Raw genomic sequence first — 6,000 nt, forward strand, 5'->3', positions numbered from 1 at the left:
TCTGGCAGCTTGTTTTCTCAGTGTAAGACCCCTGGCTGGCGACCCTAATGTGGGGCTCAGACACCTCACTTCTTGAGGAAGACCTCTATGATTGTGCTATTCCTCTTGTTTTTGAGCCACTAACCCTAGGGGTGTGGGTCCTGACTATACTGTTCTTCACCCCTTCTGTTCACCCTGTAGTGGTTTTTTCTTTATGTCTTTATTTGTGGAAAATATTTTCTGCTAGTCTTCAGGTCATTGATAGTTGCTCTTTAAGTGCAGTTGACCCTTGAACAACGCAGAGATTAGGGGCACTGACCCCCCATGAAATTGAAAAATCCATGTATAATTTTACAAGTGGCCCTATGTATTCACAGTTCTGCATCTGCATCTGTGGATCCAACCAAATGTGAATCATGTAGTAATATAGTATATATTTATTGAAAAAAATCCATGTATAAGTGGACCTGCACAGTTCAAATCCATGTTGTTCGAGACTCAACTGTAATTGTAATTTTGGTGTGTCCATGGAAGAAGGTGAGTTCAAGGTTTTCCTACTCTGCCAACTTGGCCACCTCCCTCGATTATTTCATAATTTAAGGTGATCTTTTATACACTGACACTATCACCCTTCCACCTTAATGGGTGGCCGTTCTCTCAGAGATCTCTATTGTAGTTTCCATTGTAGTGGTTAGTCATTTTTGTTTTAAAAGAACATATTCCTGAAAACGTTTTAAAGTAATGATAGCATAATCATCAATTGGGTGTTCATTTTATATGCAGAGATTAAGCGCCTTACATATGTTACTTTAATCTTTACCTTAGATTAACATAACAGATTGCTCCCTTCAGTATTTTTTTTTCAGGTGAGGAAATTCAAGAGAAGCTAAGTTATTCAGTCAAGTTTATATTCCTAGTGAGCCAGAGAAAAAGTAAACCTGTGCCTATGCAGGCTCCATTTTTTCATTCATTTGTCCAACATACCACATATTGATTGTCTCTTATGTGCTTCTGTATTAAGTATCCAAGAAGAATCTAGACAAATGTACTCCTTTGAACAGTGGAGATGACAGTCAGAAAGGATTGACATTGGCTAAGTGATGACAATTCTACCCAGGAGTAACAGGGAAAAGTGCACACTATGCAAATCTGGAGTGGGGTTGGGGACAGAAAACTTTTATTAAGTAACAGTTATAAACATTTAAGCTGAGACCTGAAAAATGAATAGGATTTAGCTATACAAAGCATATTTATGGGAGACAAGAGGCACTGGACAAGGTCTAAAACATGACATTTTCAAAGTGAAACATGTTGAGTTTCATAAACTGAAACAAGCATAGTTGCCTGGGGCACAGAGAAGCTGGAGAAAGGTTATTCTCTCTCTTTTCAAAGTCTGTTTAAATAGTTGTTAGAATATACCTGTGTTTGTGGTATTTTAAAGGATAAATATATTTTCTCATAATATTGCAGGTGAACGAGAAAATAATATTTAGCAAAAATAAAATAAAACACAGATCTTATTCTAACATCCAGAGATAATCACTGTTAGCTCTTTGATGTTTGCCTTTTCAGACATCCACTCTTTATAGGAATGTGTATATTTTTACAGGAAAAAATATGAACATAAAAGGCTCAAAAATTATACTGGTTATAAAGTAATATATGGAATTATTTTACATGTCTATAAATTTTTATGTTCAACATAGTGCATGAACAATGTAGAAGTGATATATAGATGGACAGACAGATCGATTAAACAGAATAAATATTTTGAAAATGATGTTACTATGGATAAACATCACAGTCTAAAGAAGAAGAGGTAAGTTATTTAAAAATTATTTTAAGACATTTACTAAGTATGTGGGAAAAGTCAGTTTTAATCCTTGATTCCACTTTCTCTTATACACCACAGATTTCCAAAATTATAAATGACTATTTTGTATAAACCTATATTCACAAACCTGGAGGAAGATAGAGGTATGCAATGGACAGGGGCTTTCAAATGAGAATATTTGTGAAATAAACACAAGTTGGATGACCTTTAATAAATTACAAATAAGCCCTACTTCGTGAATTTAACAACATCATAAATAAATATTCAAGGGAAAACTAGGAACACACTTGCAACACATATAAGTGGTTGATATATAAACAGCTGTATAAAATAATAGGAAAATTCCTAACAATCAACTAGAATAACTGGTAAAATTCATAAGAAAAATCAAATTAAAACATATACCTTAAGCTCTTTCACTGTACCCTATGGAACACAATCAATCATAGGTTTTTTAAAAAAAAGACATCTTCACCTCTTCTATCTACTATCTGACATCAAGCTCACTTCTGATAATGTTATTTCTCTTACAGCTCCCTTAAGGGATGATTCTTTTCTTTCTTACTTCCCTAATCCATAACTCCTGGAGGTGGAACAGCTGCCCTCCTTGTTCTTCATGGCTATTTCTAGGCCATCCTCCTTTTCCTTTCTTTAAATTTAATCAAATTAACTGTTTTTTTAAATTTTTATTTTATATTAGAGTTAATTAACAATGTTGTGTTAGTTTCAGGTGTACAGCAGAGTGATTCACTTATACATATACATGTATCTATTCTTTTTCAAATTCTTTTCCCATTCAGATTATTACAGAGTATTGAGCAGAGTTCCCTGTGCTATGCAGTAGGTCCTTGTTGGTTATATATTTTAAATATAGCAGTGTGTACATGTCAATCCCAAACTCCCAGTCTGTCCCTCCCACAGCCCTTCCCCCCGGAACCATAAATTCATTCTCTAAGTCTGTGAGTCTGTTTCTGTTTTGTAAATAAGTTTGTATCATTTTTTAAATTTAGATTCTACATATAAATGATATCATATAATATTTGTCTGTCTCTGTCTGACTTACTTCACTTAGTATGATAATCTCCAGGTCCATCCACGTTGCTGCAAATGGCAATATTTCATTCTTTTTAAGGGCTAAGTAATGTTCCATTGTATATATGTACCACATCTTCTTTATGCATTCATCTGTCAATGAACATTTAGGGTGCTTCCATGGCCTGGCTACTGTAAACAGTGCTGCAGTGAACATTGGGATGCATATATCCTTTCGAACCATGTTTTTCTCCAGATTATGCCCAGGAGTGGGATTGCTGGATCACATGATAGCTCTATTTTTAGTTTGTTAAGGAACCTCCATACTGTTCTTCATAGTGGCTGTACAAATTTACATTCCCACCAACAATGTAGGAGGGTCCACTTTTCTCCACACATTCTCCAGCATTTATTGTTTGTAGACATTTTGATGATGGCCATTCTGACCAATGTGAGGTGATACCTCATTGTAGTTTTTATTTGCTTTTCTCCAATAATTAGTGATGTTGAGCATCTTTTCATGTGCCTATTGGCCATTTGTATTTCTTCTCTGGAGAAATGTCTATTTAGATCTTCCACCCATTTTCTGATCGGGTTGTTTGTTTTTCTGATACTGAGCAGCATGAGCTGTTTGTATATTTTGAAGATTAATTCCTTGTTGGTTGCTTCGTTTGCAGATATTTTCTCCCATTCGGAGGGTTGACTGTTTGTTTTGTTTACAGTTTCCTTTGCTGTGAAAAAGCTTTTAAGCTTAATTAGGTCCCATTTGTTTATTTTTGTTTTTATTTTCATTACTCTAGGAGGTAGATTGAAAAACTTCTTGCTGCGATTTATGTCAGAGAGTGTTCTGCCTATATTTTCCTTTAAGAGTTTTATAGTATCCAGCCTTACATTTAGGTCTTTAATCCATTTTGAGTTTATTCTTGTGTGTGATGTTAAGGAGTGTTCTAATTTCATTCTCTTACATATAGCTCTCCAGTTTTCCAAGCACCACTTATTGAAGAGACTGTCTTCTCCATTGTATATTCTTGCCTCCTTGGTCATAGCTTAGGTGACCATAGTTGTATGGGTTTATTTCTGCACTTCCTATCCTGTTCCATTGATCTATATTTCTGTTTTTGTGCCAGTAACATACTGTCTTGATGACTGAAGCTTTGTAGTATAGTCTGAAGTCAGGGAGCCTGATTCTTCCAGCTCTGTTTTTCTTTCTCAGGATTGCTTTGTCTATTCAGGGTCTTTTATGTTTCTGTACAAATTGTAAAATTTTTTGTTCTAATTCTGTGAAAAATGCCAGTGGTAATTTGATGGGGATTACAAACCTGTAGATTGCTTTGGGCAGTATAGTCATTTTCACAATGTGTATTCTTCTAATCCAAGAACATGGTATATCTCTCCATCTGTTTGTGTCATCTTTGATTTCTATCATCAGCATGTTATAGTTTTCTGAATACAGTTCTTTTGCCTCCTTAGGTAGGTTTATTCCTAGGTATTTTATTCTTTTTGATATGATGACAAATGTGGTTGTTTCACTAATTTATCTTTCTGATCTTTCATTGTTATTGTATAGGAATGCAAGAGATTTCTGTGTATTAATTTTGTATCCTGCAACTTTACCAGATTCATTGATGAGCTCTAGTAGTTTTCTGGTAGCATCTTTAGGATTTTCTATGTATAGTTTCATGTCATCTGCAAACAGTGATATTTTTACTTCTTCTTTTCCAATTTGAATTCCTTTTATTTTTTTTCTCTGATTGCTGTGGCTGGAACTTCCAAAATTGTGTTGAATAAAAGTGGTGACAATGGACATCCTTGCCTTATTCCTGACCTTGAGGAAATGCTTTCAGCTTTTTCACTGTTAAGTGTGATATTAGCTGTGGGTTTGTCATATATGGCCTTTATTATGTTGAGATATGTTCCCTCTATGCCCACTTTCTGGAGAGTTTTTATCATAAATGGGTGTTGAATTTTGTCAAAAGCTTTTTCTGCATCTATTGAGATGATCATATGGTTTTTATTCTTCAGTTTGCTAAGTGTATCACACTGATTAATTTGTGGATATTGAAAAATCCTTGCATCCCTCAGATGAATCCCACTTGATCATGGTGTGTGATCCTTTTAATAAATAGTTGGATTTGGTTTGCTATTATTTTGTTGAGGATTTTTGTGTCTATGCTAATCAGTGATATTGGCCTGAAATTTTCTTTTAGTGTAGTGTCTTTGGTTTTGGTATCAGGGTGATGGTAGCCACAAAGAATGAGTTTGGGAGTATTCCTTTCTCTGCAATATTTTGGAATAGTTTGAGAAGGATAGGTGTTAACTCTTCTCTAAATGTTTGATAGAATTTGCCTGTGAAGCCATCTGGTCCTGGACTTTTGTTTGTTGGAAGTTTTTAAATCACAGTTTCAATTTCAGTACTTGTGATTGGTCTGTTCATATGTTCTGTTTCTTCCTGGTTCAGTATTGGGAGATTGTACCTTTCTAAGAATTTGTGCATTTCTTCCAGGTTGTCCCAATTATTGGCATAGAGTTGCTTGTAGTAGTCTCTTATGATCCTTTGTATTTCTGTCATGTCCATTATAACTTCTCCTTTTTTGTTTCTTACTTTATTGATTTGAGCCCTCTCCCTCTTTTTCTTGATGTGTCTGGCTAAAATGTATCAGTTCTACTTATCTTTCCAAAGAACCAGCTTTTAGTTTCATTGACCTTTGTTATTGTTGTATTTGCCTCTATTTCATTTATTCCTGCTCTAATCTTTAGGATTTCTTTCCTTCTGCTAACTTTGGGTTTTGTTTGTTCTTCTTTCTCTAGTTGCTTTAGGTGTAAGGTTATGTTGTTTATTTGAGATTTTTCTTGTTTCCTGAGTTAACGTTGTATTGCCATCAACTTCCTTCTTAGAATTGCTTTTGCTGTGTCCCATAGGTTTTAGGTCGTCTTCCTTTTGTTTTCATTCGTCTCTAGGTATTTTTTTTAATTTCCTTTTTGATTTCTTCAGTGATCTATTGGTTGTTTAGTAGCATATTGTTTAGCCTCCTCATGTTTTTTTTTTTTATGTATAGATTTTTTTTCCTTGTAGTTGATTTCTAATCTCATAGTGTTGTGGTTGGAAAAGCTGCTTGATATGATTTCAATTTTCTTAAATTTACCAAGGCTTTCTT

This window comes from Balaenoptera ricei, chromosome 4 (genome assembly GCF_028023285.1).
Source record: "Balaenoptera ricei isolate mBalRic1 chromosome 4, mBalRic1.hap2, whole genome shotgun sequence".
NCBI lineage: Eukaryota > Metazoa > Chordata > Mammalia > Artiodactyla > Balaenopteridae > Balaenoptera > Balaenoptera ricei.